This window comes from Dendropsophus ebraccatus, chromosome 11 (assembly GCF_027789765.1).
Source record: "Dendropsophus ebraccatus isolate aDenEbr1 chromosome 11, aDenEbr1.pat, whole genome shotgun sequence".
NCBI lineage: Eukaryota > Metazoa > Chordata > Amphibia > Anura > Hylidae > Dendropsophus > Dendropsophus ebraccatus.
Genome location: NC_091464.1, coordinates 55486183 through 55501786, shown reverse-complemented (window position 1 = coordinate 55501786; position 15604 = coordinate 55486183). Strand labels below are relative to the sequence as shown.

The window sequence follows — 15604 nt, the reverse complement described above, 5'->3', positions numbered from 1 at the left end:
AGACTGCATTGTACAAGGTTCCCGGTGTAATACATCGACTATATCTAGGAATCAGCAGTAAGTGGCTGGAATCAGAAAGCACAATCATCTCAAGCAATTCCCTCCAAATGCTATGAGAGTAGTAAAATGTAGTCAACGTGCATTGATATCACTGAACAAAGCTCATTCTGGGCTTTGCCAATATAACGTTACAGAGTACTCACACAAAAAGCTTCATTACATCTCAAGAGCCTTACCTTATTACTATACAACCAAATACACTGAGTAGGAAGCTTCAGATCCCCTTCACTAATAGTGGTTGCTTTACAATTTGTCCCTTGTGGGTTTTATTGCATGTTACATTTGTGTTAATGGAGTTTTATACAGTACTGTTCACATACAATGGTAATGAACAGCACATTTTACTGGCCTGTTTTCTTTTTCTTTTTTATGTCCTAGTCCCAGGAATTATATGGTGCATTACCCGGATTTAAAGGAACAGTCAGTATTACACTGCTGCACACTGTTATGGCCAGTACAAAATATCCCAAATAACGGCGCAAATATCCCAAGAACATCAAATTAGTAATCTCTGAGGGACATTTACTAAGGAGTCTAATGTGTGCAACTATTCTAATGGGGATTGGTGTGTATTTTGTTCCAATATCTTGTGACTTATTTATTAACACAAAGCATTGCCATAGTGAATGTATCTAAGTAAAAAGTCGCAAACAAGTTGCACAAAAAGTCGCAAAAATGCACATATTGCGCAAGCATATTCACCTGTTTGTGCGACTTTTTAAAAAGTCACAAATGATAAATTGGGCGCTAATTCCTGATTATGCAAACTTTTGGGTGAATACTCAAAACAGGCAGATTTAAAAAAAAAAAGTGACATCTAAAAAATATTCGCCCATCAAATACTGGTTCATAAATGGAACTTAAAATCCAATTATTCACCTAAAAATAAGCTCAAAGCCCTTGATAAATTTCCCCTTACAGTATGTGTTTTGCATCTTCATCAAGACCTAGGCATGAGCTAATGTATTGGCTTTGGATGGAGTGCTCCTTTAATGGAACATATAGAACTTTAATGGGACTGTCAAAAGAAGCAGCTCTGGGAAGATTTTCTAGAAGGGCTCTTTAAACGTCCGGCCTTTTTCCCAGCAGGAGCGGGAGCTCCAGTGTTATGGCGATGCATACTGTGTTATTATTGCGGCATGCAGCTCACTGACACATGCACTTTACTGTAAGCTGTCAAAAGTATTATATATATATATATATATATATATATATATATATATATATATTATACAGCAAGAGGGTAGGAGGGGATTAGGAAAAGATTCAGTATTATTTGTATTTAAAGGGGTTATCCAGCGAAAATCTTTTTCTTTTAATTCAGCTGGTTTCAGAAAGTTATACAGATTTGTAATTTACTTCTATTCAGAAATCTTAAGTGTTCCCATACTTATCAGCTGCTGTATGTCCTGCAGGGAATTTTTTTTTTCAGTCTGACACAGTGCTCTCTGGTGACATCTCTGTCCGAGACAGGAACTATCCAGTGAAGTAGCAAATTCCCACATAAAACCTTTCCTGCTCTGGACAGTTTCTGACATGGACAGAGGTGGCAGCAGAGAACACTGTGTCAGCTCGGAAAGAATATACCACTTCCTGCAGGACATACAGCGGCTAATAAGTATGGGAAGAGTCAAGTTGGTGGTCCTGTCCAGCATTTCTCAGCCTTGGCTATATAAGTATGCACACAGAAATGGCTGTCAATAACAGAGTAGGACCACTCAATTGACTCCTAAACTCATATCGAGAAGAGATTTAGGTGATTAACATACATATATTGAATCTTTTCTGACAATACTATACATCTATCTGCTTACAGAGCGCATATGGGGGCTCGATTCACACGTTGTAACAGTGCGGCTGTATTTGCGGCTGTAATTGTGCGGCGGTATTTTTGATGGTTCGTGTGTATGCTTGGAAGTATAGGATATACGGCTGCACAGTGCACACTATGTATGAATCTACGGCCCTATCGTAAACGGACCCGTAAAAAATGAACAAGACCATTGTTTGCGGCTGAATATGCGGCCGTGGATTGACAGGCGGTCCGTACGGAGTACTTCAAAAATAGCCGGCAATGATGCCGAATGCCGATGCCTCTAATAGTTAATATATTAAATTAATAAAACACATTTTCTTTGTAATCAAGACACTTTCGTTGATCAATAATTTATTTCTAACGAATCCATCATTTTGCAATTAAATATACTGTTAAAAAAAATATATATATAAATAAATGTATATTTATATATATATTTATTTTTTGACAGTATATTGAATTGCACAATGATGGATTCGTTAGAAATAAATTATTGACCAACGAAACTGAATTTATTTCAACGAAATTGTGTTTTATTCATTAAATATTAATTAGTACAGGAAGCTCTATAAGCCGTTAATTCATATGCCGGCAAAAGAGCATTCTGTACTAATCATCACTTTACTTTAATGAAAACATCAAATGTTTCTTCTAATTATGTTATGACAATAACATTATTAGAAGAAACATTTAGAATTATATGTGCGCTCAGCTGATTGGCTGATCGGCTGAGCGCACATATAATAAGCCGGTCCGCAGTACAGTGACTTCATTGTGCTGCGGACCAGCGAAGAGGACACATCGGGGTGAGTATAGAGCTCTCCCCACCCCCTCCCCGGCACTGCACCCATCCCAGCAAGGAAGGGGGGGTCACTTAACCCCTTCCTTGCTGGGATGGGTGCAGTCTGACATCAGTCTGGCCCCCAGGGGGTTAAGGGGGATGCAATATATCCTCCCTTAACCCCTTGGGGGTCAGACTGTAAGCAGCGATCTGTAAAGATGCTGCATACTGTAAGGAGCACAACACCGCTCACAATGATGGGTGTTGTGCTCCTGTTTGTGTGTTTTTGTGTGTTTCTCCCTTTTTGTTTTTCAGATATCGGTATCCTGGGGATTACGTCGGATTCCATGGACTACGTCGATGACCAGCGTTTTTTTAATGTTTTTTTTAATAAAATGGTCAATGAGGGGTGTGGGGGTGTTTTTATTTGAATAAAAAAATTTGTAAACTTGTGTCTTGTCTTTATTTCTTTACTTTATAGACTTAGTAGTGGAAGCCGTCTAATAGACGGAATCCATTACTAAGTCGGGGCCTAGTGTTAGCCGGTATAAAATGGCTAACACTAACCCCCTATTATTACCCCAGTACCCAATGCCACCAGGGGTACTGGGAAGAGCCGGGTGCCAGTGGTCCCGGAGCGTCAAAATTGGCGCTCCTGGACCGGGCGGCAGCAGGCTGGTAAGATTTAGGCTGGGGAGGGCCTAAACCAATGGCTCTTCCCACCCTGGTGTTACCAGGCTGCTGTCGTTTGGTTTTTAACCCGGCTGGTTATAAAAATAGGGGGGACCCTATGCGTTTTTTTTTTTAAATAAATAAATAATTTAAAAAAACCGCATAGGGTCCCCCCTATTTTTATAACCAGCCGGGTTAAAAACCAAACAACAGCAGCCTGGTAACACCAGGGTGGGAAGAGCCATTGGTTTAGGCCCTCCCCAGCCTAAATCTTACCAGCCTGCTGCCGCCCGGTCCAGGAGCGCCAATTTTGACGCTCCGGGACCACTGGCACCCGGCTCTTCCCAGTACCCCTGGTGGCATTGGGTACTGGGGTAATAATAGGGGGTTAGTGTTAGCCATTTTATACCGGCTAACACTAGGCCCCGACTTAGTAATGGATTCCGTCTATTAGACGGCTTCCACTACTAAGTCTATAAAGTAAAGAAATAAAGACAAGACACAAGTTTACAAATTTTTTTATTCAAATAAAAACACCCCCACACCCTTCATTGACCATTTTATAAAAAAAAACATTAAAAAAACGCTGGTCATCGACGTAGTCCATGGAATCCGACGTAATCCCCAGGATACCGATATCTGAAAAACAAAAAGGGAGAAACACACAAAAACACACAAACAGGAGCACAACACCCATCATTGTGAGCGGTGTTGTGCTCCTTACAGTATGCAGCATCTTTACAGATCGCTGCTTACAGTCTGACCCCCAAGGGGTTAAGGGAGGATGTATTGCATCCCCCTTAACCCCCTGGGGGCCAGACTGATGTCAGACTGCACCCATCCCAGCAAGGAAGGGGTTAAGTGACCCCCCCTTCCTTGCTGGGATGGGTGCAGTGCCGGGGAGGGGGTGGGGAGAGCTCTATACTCACCCCGATGTGTCCTCTTCGCTGGTCCGCAGCACAATGAAGTCACTGTACTGCGGACCGGCTCATTATATGTGCGCTCAGCCGAACAGCCAATCAGCTGAGCGCACATATAATTCTAAATGTTTCTTCTAATAATGCTATTGTCATAACATAATTAGAAGAAACATTTGATGTTTTCATTAAAGTTAAGTGATGATTAGTACAGAATGCTCTATTGCCGGCATATGAATTACCGGCTTATGGAGTTTCCTGTACTAATTAATATTTAATTAAGAAAACAAATTTTCGTTTAAATAAATTCAGTTTCGTTGGTCAATAATTTAATTCTAACGAATCCATCATTGTGCAATTAAATATACTGTCAAAAAATAAATATATATATAAATATACATTTATTTATATATATATTTATTTTAACAGTATATTTAATTGCAAAATGATGGAATCGTTTACATTTAATTATTGAACAATAAAAGGGACTTTATTAGACAGAAAATGTGTTTTATTAATTCAATATATTAACCATGAGAGACATCGGCTATAGTGCAGAGGATCGCAAACCCCGGTAATAGCGATTCCTGTAAACTGTTTCCCTGCTTTCCCAGATGCATCCAGAGGTGTTTGCATCACTTTCTTAACATTTTATTTGTTATTTTTAGTTGAACCAGATTTCCAAGTAAATGACCGTATGTTTTGAGCCGCATGTCTATTTTTTCCCACGGCCGGAGTTTCACCCGCACATTTACAGCCGCATAAAAAATACAGCCGCACAGTTACAGCGTGTGAATCCAGCCTAAAAGTGTTAGATTCCTGCAAGGAAAATATTCACCTTTGAACATGTCAGCGAGGGACGTTTTATCAATGCAGGGATTGTGCCCCCTGATTACTAGAATTATTAGGTTACAGTGTGGCGTGCCATGGCTCTCTGTACGGAGCTCTCTGGATCACTGAGTCTGTCAGTCACATCTCCTGTGCGATGCAAAGGGACTACATGCCGAGGTAAAAAGAGTGTAATAAGCTAGTCACTGGTCAATGAGATCAAACACAGATGCAGATATGGTCCAAGTCACATACAGCAAGAGGTTCAATGTGTATATCATAATAATCATATTTGTTTTATAGGCGGAATCTACTAACACTGACATTTCATATATCAATCTTAAAGTGTCACTGTCATTTAATTTTTTTTTTGCAGAGATCAATAGTCCAGGCGATTTTAAGAAACTTTGTAATTGGGTTTATTAGCCGAAAAATGCATTTTTATCATGAAAAAGCAGTTTGAAACTATCCCCCCTGTTTTCATTGTTTTCTATGGAGAGGGGAGGGGTGGAGGGAGATGAGGCCCTAAAACAGGACAACAAAGAGTTAATTTACAGCTACATCACCGGGTTATCTCCTCTGAAGTCAGCACTGACCTCTCTGACCTCTGAATACAGCTTTCATGCAGCTCCCCGCTGTGTAATCCTTTGTTCTCTGCTCTCTGCTGCCGACTAATCTCCCTCCTTTTCCATAGAACAGACAGGGCTCGACTAATGTAAAACAGTCGAGATTTTCTCAGGTTGGACCTGGAGAAAGTCCTTTTGAATGCAGAAAATGGCTTACGTTTCTTAAAATCACCTGGACTATTGATTTCTGCAAGAAAAAACACAGTGACACTTTAAGTAACCCCCTCCCCCATGTGCTCTCTTACTGGATTTATCTCTCATACTGGATTGATCAGGTGCACCTGAGACTGCTTGCAGGTATACATTATATCCTACAACGACCACCAGACCTGCCTGGGTCTCTATAAACAAATTCCTAAAAAAAACGGCTACTGATGTTTAATAAATATAATTCTCTTTATTGTCACAAAAATATATATCAATAAAATCACAACATGAAGTAAAAATCATGCACACAAGAGGTACCGTCTAAGCAAAATGATACAAATAGACACAACAATGTGTCACTAGGTGTAAAGGTATCCACTGCTGTGTGGATCCTGCCAACAACATGGTATAGGCTCTGATGCTCAATATTGCACTATTGCTATTGCACTAAACCCAGGTGAAAGAGAGTATGAACACAGTAATGAGAAAGTTCTCCCACAATAAACACACTAACTGGGACAAATAGACAGTACCTGATGTAATTGTGTGCTGCCACCTCCAACGCACGTTTCGCGTACCGCTTGTTCACAGAGGAGTTCACAGAGCTTGTTCACAGTCTCCTCTGTGAACAAGCGGTACGCGAAACGTGCGTTGGAGGTGGCAGCACACAATTACATCAGGTACTGTCTATTTGTCCCAGTTAGTGTGTTTATTGTGGGAGAACTTTCTCATTACTGTGTTCATACTCTCTTTCACCTGGGTTTAGTGCAATAGCAATAGTGCAATATTGAGCATCAGAGCCTATACCATGTTGTTGGCAGGATCCACACAGCAGTGGATACCTTTACACCTAGTGACACATTGTTGTGTCTATTTGTATCATTTTGCTTAGACGGTACCTCTTGTGTGCATGATTTTTACTTCATGTTGTGATTTTATTGATATATATTTTTGTGACAATAAAGAGAATTATATTTATTAAACATCAGTAGCCGTTTTTTTTAGGAATTTGCAGGTATACATTGTAGTAAATGTTTTACGTCCACTCTGTGCTATGTCCAACAATTTGGCAAACGTGGCACTGATCAGTAAAAAGTTATATGTATATATATATATATATATATATATATATATATATATATATATATATATTAGAGCACGTAAAAAAAGTATTGATGTACACAAAAGTCACAGTAATCAAAGTATCAACATAAAGGATAACCAGCATATTAGATATTGCAGTTAACGCTGCTGGTTTAGATACACCTGTCATCACTATGCTGCCTGAACCACAAGTCTTTGGGGGGTCCCCAGCAGCTTCCAGTTTCTGAATTGGTGGTCCAGCCAATTTATAGTAGGAGTCGAGTTTCATTAAAGAGTATTCCAGGGAAAAACAACTTTTCTCCTATCCACAGGATAGGGGAAAAGTAGGAGATCATGCGGGGTCTGACCTCTGTACCCCCCATTCTCTGTATTGGGCCCCAACTTCTGTGTAATAAATAGAGCCACAGGTATGGTAAGTGACCCATAAGTCATTCTTATGGAGGTGCCGGGGAAGGCAGAGTACAGTGCTCTTCCAGCTTGCTCCACTCTTTCCGCCGCTCCGTTGGAATGTATAGAGCTGCGGGTCATGTGTTGTACATGCGGCTCTATTCATCAAATAGAAGCTGGGGCCCCATACAGAGATTGGCAAGGGGCCCAAAGGTCGGAAATCCGTGATCTCCTACTTTTTCCCCTATCCTGTGGAAGTTGTTTTTTTCCCTGGAATACCCCCTTTAAATCAAGAGATTGAGTGGTAAGTCGAGAAGTGAATTGCATAGCTTTACTTTTCTCCCTGCTATATACTGTATATCAGTATTGAGACCCCAAAAAATGTCAAAAGTTTTTTTTTTCTTTGTTATTACAGTAATACTTTAAATTTAGACAGCATAAAACTAGATAAGACAGGCAGAACATGTGGTGCACACTACATGATAGAATTGGTAGATGCTTTGGAAACGTTTTATTCCCTTAAACTCCCTTTGTGACAATATTTTGTGCCAAAAGTATGGCGCACATCATTAATAAAATCTGGACTCCACTTACCCATGCCCCCTTTTCTAGACACATAATTAATTAGGCACATGGCATGCATTCCAGTTTCTGGCACCTTTGCTTAGTAAATTTCCTTCACTCTCCCAGGCATATGCAATATCTATCTATCTATCTATCTATCTATCTATCTATCTATCTATCTATCTATCTATCTATCTATCTATCTATCTATCAAGGAATTCCCCACAGCACAGTTCAGAATTCAAACGTTGTGATTTATTTCATATCCAAAAACAGCAGTAAACAGTGCAACACAGCAAGGTGAGTCTGATGCAACGTTTCTGCGGCCTCCGCCGCCTTTCTCAAGTGGAGGCCGCAGAAACGTCGCATCAGACTCACCTTGCTGTGTTGCACTGTTTACTGCTGTTTTTGGATATGAAATAAATCACAACGTTTGAATTCTAAGCTGTGCTGTGGGGAATTCCTTGCTATATACAACGGGCTCCTGGTCCCTGCTGGCACTTGGATCCACTACTGGTATAGTGCTACCTATATACTGTGATATCTATCTATCTATCTATCTATCTGTAAATATATATATATATATATATATATATATATATATATATATATATAGTGGTGCCTTGGTTTAAGAGTAACTTGGATTAAGAGCGCACAGTTTTTCAAAATTGTAACTTGGTTTAAGAGCATTGCTTTGGTTTAGGAGCTCCCTGTACTGGGTGGAAGCACGAGAGGGGGAGCGCGGGAGGGAGATGGTCTGCATAGCAGAGTCTACAAAGCCATACTCTGACCCTGGAAGTCTCCCCCACCTTCCAAATCATAGCAGATCCACTTCAGGTTGGGGCTTGCATCAGGGGTCAGGACTATGGAGGTAATCTTTTCATAGCTTTAACTGTCTCCGGGGACAAAAAGTGCTGCATTTACGTGCCCACATCTGCCCTGCTCATTCCTTCATACTCCCTACAGTCTCTGTCAGCCCTTGTGTTTCCTCTTCATTCCTGCTATAATGTGCCTGCACTTACACTCAGCTATACACACTGCTGCTATAATGTGTCTGCACTTTCACTCAGCTATACACACTGCTGCTATAATGTGCCTGGACTTACACTTACACCATTTAAACTGCTGTATGTAAAGTTTTTGTCTCTGTCCTCCTGCACAGCTCTGTGATTCTCTTTTCCTGATTGGTCCATGCTGAATACACGCCCCTTCCCAATTGCTGTCATGTGACTACACAGACCTCTGACAGCAGGACCACATAGACCTCTGACTGTACAGTAACTGACAACATATTCAACATATTCATAATATAAAAAATCATTATTTTTGGGGTGTGGAACCAATTGTCTGTATATCAGTGATTTCTTATGGGAAAATTTGCTTTGTTTTAACAGTGAATTTGGATTACAAGCACGGTCCCGGAACGAATTATGCTGGTAATCCAAGGCACTACTATATATATCTATGCATTATATATATATATATATATATATATATATATATATATATATATATATATATACTGTATGTAAAATATTCATACTTCCTTGACTTGACAGTGGCCGTACAGTTCTATTTTTTTTTTTTAGATTACTACACATATTGGCTTCAAAATAAGTGGCCACTAGAATAATTTGTGTGTGAATGAGCAAACCAATCACTTTTGCTAGAACTAATCAATCAGCACTAAACTGTCTTACTTAAAATTCTTCTCGGCAGATCTTCATAACAATAACAAGTGATGAAGAGACAGGGAAAGTCCAATAGGACCCCATTATGGTTGATGAAAAAGTTTTACTTGAAATAATTGTAACGATTTATTGTGTAATTTACTTCCTACACTCGCGATGTGTTCCAGTAGTAAATTACTATGACTTTGTCAAACTGTTCTTCACGTCGCTGTGAGTAAAGCTAGTCTTATTTCTTCTCTATGTGATGTGTGTGTATTGCAGCTGAGCCACATCCACTAGAATGACACTGAGCTACGATACCATGCTCATCCCATGGACGATAGCTTTGCTGTCTCTGAATGAAGGCAGTAATTTCTTTAAGACTGCATTCACATCTAGTTTATAGCCTTAGATCAGGCTACACTATGGCATCCTGCCAAAAAGAGATGTCAACAAGTAGCTTGATGGGTCAATGGGGCTATAGACTTGGGCCATATGTAATTGTAAATGTAAATGTCATTTTTGTTACATTCTGTCTATTTCCTAAACCCTATTTCCTGACCATGCAACATGCACATTGTTCAGGGAGTGGACCAAACACAGTCACTATTAAAAAAACATTTGGTCCATTGAAGTCTATGGTATTGTCAGCAACACATCAGGCTACACATCAGCATCTCTTTTAGACAGACGTATGTACTAACAGACGGCCAACAAATGGCCAGCCAAGGAAAGGCTGTGTGTGAACCTAGCCTTACTTAAAAGGGTACTCCGGGGGGTGTTTTGGAAGATTGCTTGGGAGGGGGTGGAAATTGAACCCGGAGATCACTTACCTCCCCCGTTCCAGCGCCGGCGCCTGGATCGCCTGGTACTCCCGTCCTGTGGGCGCTTCCTGGTCAGAGCTGCCGCATGAGACGTGACGTCTCAAGGCAGCTCTGCCAATCAGCAGCCGTAGGGGAGTCCCGCCTCGGGACTCCGGAATCCCGCTTCGGTTGCTGAATGGCAGAGCTGCCTTGAGACGTCACGTCTCATGTGGTAGCTCTGACCAGGAAGCGGACGCAGGACGGGAGTACCGGGTGGCGCGATCCGGGCACCGGCGCTGGAACGGGGGAGGTAAGTGACCTCTGGCTTCAATTTCCACCCCCTCCTGGGCTGGGGGGTATTTTGGAGTATCGCTGGGGTGGGGCCCCAGCGATACTCCAAAATACCCCCCAGCCCAGATTACTCCTTTACTATTTTTCTGCTAAGAATAAACAATTCTTGTAGTCAGAAAAACTGGAATACATTAAACTGGAAATCTAAAAATGATAGTGTGAACAGAACCATGGGGGAAACAGTAGTTCAACTGTAACATCCAAAATGCTTTTTTGTCTTTCAATGTACGTGTTACAGCCACTTAGTTACAGCCGTCACTTCTGGGCCCAACCCCACTCTCACCTCCTGCCGGGCTCTTCCTCTTCCTTCCTCTTCCTCCTTCGTTGTCTCATCCCGTCCTCGCTCTTGCCGGCGCGCGCGTCCCTGTCTCCTAAGGCTCCTTAGACTTTGCTCCCTGGTGCGGCTTACGCCATCACTGGTGACGGTCCAGTGGATCCAAAACTCCAGTCGTTACAGTTTGCTGTATGTCTCCGCCCTAAGTGGCACACTTTTTCTATGGATAGGAGGCACACTTAGACCCAGCGGGATGACAATGTCCTCTAGATGGAAAAGTGCAGGTGCGCCAAACAATGCTCTCATAAATCCTATGGAAACCGCTGTGTATGTATTGTGGTAATAGACCACGCAATGAGCGAACAGTATACAAACAATAGAAACAATTTATAACTATGGCAACATGTTTCAGCTCTCAAATGTAGAAGAGCCTTTCTCAAGCACTCATCTTCATTGGTTCTAGATGGTCCTGGTTCAGCTGCGGTGTGTTTGAAAGCACTTCATAGTCCTAGAAGACCATGGATTGTTTATGTATATTGCCTGTGAAATGTAAATTCCATTGTTGTAGATTAATGTAATCCACAAAGGCATCCAATTCAGACATCACTCCGCACAACCAGGAGGTCATGGATATACCTTCCATACCACTGTGCAGAGTGGAGAAACCTATCCTTCCAATAGAACATTGTAGAGCGAAGGTGAGTATTAGGCATAGATACACCACTCTTCTGGAGATAGTAAAAGGACAGAGAAAGAAACTTGGTTGTGAGATAGCAAGTAGCCATCCTTATACACGTTTTTAGGTCATTACTATACTTGCTTTTACTGTTAAGATGGAATTCCAGGGCATTAACAATTGATTAAAAAAAATTGTATAAACTTTTAGCCATGTTTATCTTGATTTTCAAGTGGAAACAAAAGGAGAGAGGGGCGCCTCCTGGTGCAATAATGTAGTGGGCTAATGTGTCTATTCCAGTGGAAGATGGACGCACTCACCTTGTGGAGTTGTGCAAATGATATTGGCCAATTATGACCGATAATCGTTTCATGTGATAGGGCCTTAAAGGCCTCTTGGGGGGGGGTATGACTTCCTTTTGGGTCTTGGGTAACCCATACAGAATGGGTGTGATGGGACACATCCATACGCATACAAACATGGAAAAGAGGGAGTAAATAAGGGGACATCGGCTGGCAATCCTTGAGCTATTGCTGTGCTGGGGAACGACCTCTGGGCACTTAAGCCTCATTTACATATTAACAGATAGGTTTATAGGAAAGGACTATGGAGATATGGAAGGTATGCCCAGAATCCTGATTACTAGCCCTATGTATCTATGGGCTTATTTTTGTCTCTGTTTAGATCAACTTTAAGTACTCCAAAGTCACAGCTATATAATTTTAGTAAAATGAAAATTTTGGAAGGGAGGTATACAAATTAAGACCTAAGATGACTCTATAAGAAAACAAAGCAAATAAACAAAACCCAAAACATTAATTTGTAAATTTCATTTTCTATCAGATAGCAGGAGTGCCAATTTGGAAAGAATCCTAAACTGTGTAATTTGATAATAATCATGTTCTCACAATAAACAGAGATATGTTTCCCTTCAAATAAACTTTTATTTCTAACGTATCAATCTCATAAATGTAATCAAAATAGCGTTCCTGCCATTACGCTCTGCAGTATAAAAAATGAATTCCCATACAGCAGACTCCTTTATAAAATCCTGTTGTATTCCAGGATCACTGGAAGATTTGTCTGACTTTTCAAGGGATGTTAAGTAGGTTTCTTTGTGGTTAATTAAAGCGGTGTAAAATGTCCAGGGCAGCATTTATCAAAGTCTTCAGAGGGCCTGCTAAAGATCCGCACAGTTCTTCTTCCTTGATTTTCACTAGATATACCAGGCAGGACTGGCGGGGGGGTTAGGAGGGTAATTACACCCCAGGCCACTTTTGTTCCTACAGGTGAGGGCCGGATTCAAGTACTCAAATGTCTAAAATTGAAATAATACATGATATGAAAAATACAGATAAGCTTCACTATAAATCCATTCAATCTGCAATATGACAGTTCACAAAATTGCACACAAAATGCAGAAAAATAATACACCAGTTCACAGAAGATAAAGCCTATTTTATCCAGGGAAGACAAATTGAATTGTCACTATTTTCAGCAGCATGTCATGTTTGAGGGTATATCTTATGTATACAAAACACATCTAGGCAGGTAGATCATTTATGTCAGACTTGTTTAACGCGTATCCTTGAGGGACAGAGAAGAAAACAGGATTTTAGGGCACATCCATAGGCTTTGTATTTGTGTAGTCTCCTTTCTTACAGGGTGATCCATTGCTCTTTATAATAAGTCTGCAAGCCAACCTAACCCCCCCCCCCCCCAGCTTGTCCCTCAGAGAGCTCTGTTTTTCCTGATGGCGGATTATCTGTACATACTGTGTTTCCCTGAAAATAAAACAGTGCTTTATTAATTTTTGCTCCCAAAGAGGCACTATGTCTTCTTTCTGGGGGCTGTTTATTTCTCTTCCCCCTGGCTCTCCCCCCCCTGGCACTCAGCCCTTGACGCTCCTGTGGTGTCCCACCACGGCTGTTACTAGTGTTTTACACCCTTCGCAAAAGCCTGTACTTCAAGTAACTGTGGTATCTAAGTAGTACTGAAGTTTTGCCACAAGATGTCGTTATTGTATGTAACTGTACTTGTATTTTGCACAGCTGCAGGTAACTAAAGGGTTATTGTTTGTTGTAATCTGTACACCAATGATGACCTTCTCTTCTTCTCTACCTATTTCTAAGATCCTTTATTTCTGTGCTTTCTTCTCCATCACTCACAGGGGGCATTACACCTCCTGTAGGAAGTTGTCACATGGGGAGAGGAAGTATACACCCACTCTTAGTCAGTCTTAGTCTGGTTGTGGAGCAGAGAAGACGCAAAACAAGTTGGTCCCTGCTGTGGTCCATCTGGGCCCTGGCTTTGCAGCGCGGTTGTAACCAGGAAACCTTGACCACTCTGCTCAACCCAGGTAACAAGGTCTGGGGCTTGTGTCATCCTCATAGGATGGGTCACCCAACACTGGTGGGCAAAAGGTGGTATAGCGACAAAGGTCGAAACACGGGCACAAGTAAACTTCTATTTTCAAGTCTTTAGTATTCTACTACTTCTTCTTCTTCTAATAGTTCTGTCAGAGCACATTACTACTTGGGTTTGGACTCCCCCTCTGTACTACTCTGAACCTGCAGTACAAACTCCTCTCAACTATTCTGGACTCTCTGCACTAACTCCTCTCAACTACTCTCAGCTCTACTACTCTAAAGGTCCTCAGTACAGATTCTGTCTTGTCAAGTCTACAGTCTGCTGTCAGCTATTGTATAAAATATTCTCTCAGTAAGGAAGATCTATTTATGCTAACTGGACTCAGTGATTATTTCTCAAACACCTACACAGTAGATACCACATCCTTGGGTCATCTCCCCTTTCTGTGGGTGGTGGTACCGATAGTCCAGGTGGGTCACAACTCCACTCCGGACCACCGTGATAAGTACCCATGGGACCCCCTTACAGCCTGGCTTGGGAAGGGGTATAGCTTGCCACTTTAAAATAAAAGCAGGTGTGCCTCCATACCTGTGTGCCCACTTGGCAATGGCGTCACAACAGTATACCATTTGGCTGAGCTGCATCTTGACCAACCACCACAGTAGTGGCGTCAACTAATACCATCTGGCAAGTGATCGGTCAAGCCTCACAGGAGTGCACCACACTCCCCCCAGCAATCATCCCCCGGCTCTTCCCCCGACAATCAGCCCCCAGCCCTCCCCCCGGCAATAAGCCCCCAGCTCTCCTCCTGGCAATCAGCCCCTTGCTCTCCCCCCCCCCCGATGCTCAGCCCCCAGTTTTCCCACCACAGCGCTGACTCCCCGCCCCCCCCCCCCCATGGCGCTAAGTCCCTGACTCTCCGCCCATGGCATTCAACCCCATTGCTTCCCCTTGGCAATCATCCCATGGCTCCCTCCGCTGGCGCTCAGCCCATGGCTCACTGACCAACATGCAGGAGAGGACCAGGAGCATGTGGCTGGTCGGATGTACAGCGGAGCGTGCAGCCTGTGGGACATATGGCAGAGCTCGTGTTTTGCAGAGCATATGGCAGGTGGGGCGTACGACAGGACATTGCCGGCTGTGAAAGTCTACAAGGGGATTAGGTGAGTAGCAGGGGAGTGTCTTAGTTTAGGGTGGGGGTGCCTATTTTTCGAGGGGATGTTTTACTGTATGCTAGTTGGTAGGATAGTGAGGTATCTTACTTTAGGAGGATGTCCTATTTTCGGGGAAACATGGTTCCTATGTTTACTCTCATTTAAAACAAATTTTATAGCATATCTGTCACAGAAAAAAAGTTTATATTTTTAGATCCCAGCTGATCAGGACAATTAGTGAGGAGAAATGCATTTGAGCAAGACAGCCTTATACACCTACCTTATGTGGCTGTCTAGATTACATGACAGGGAGTCAGGAGAGAACGTGCTAAATGCGGACTTCTACAGCTTCGTTTTCACAATCAGTTAAGGTTTGAACACTTAGACCATGACTGATAAAAACT

General features: G+C 42.0%; 1 long non-coding RNA gene across 1 annotated transcript in view; it reads right to left on the bottom strand.

Annotated features, from left to right (window-relative positions):
• Positions 1–12647: 12647 nt before the first annotated feature.
• LOC138767897 (uncharacterized) overlaps positions 12648–15604 on the bottom strand; it is a 44083-nt gene continuing 41126 nt past the window's right edge. Inside the window, exon 5 of the long non-coding RNA XR_011358872.1 lies at positions 12648–12994. This is a non-coding gene — a long non-coding RNA (uncharacterized lncRNA). The remainder of the gene's footprint in view (positions 12995–15604) is intronic.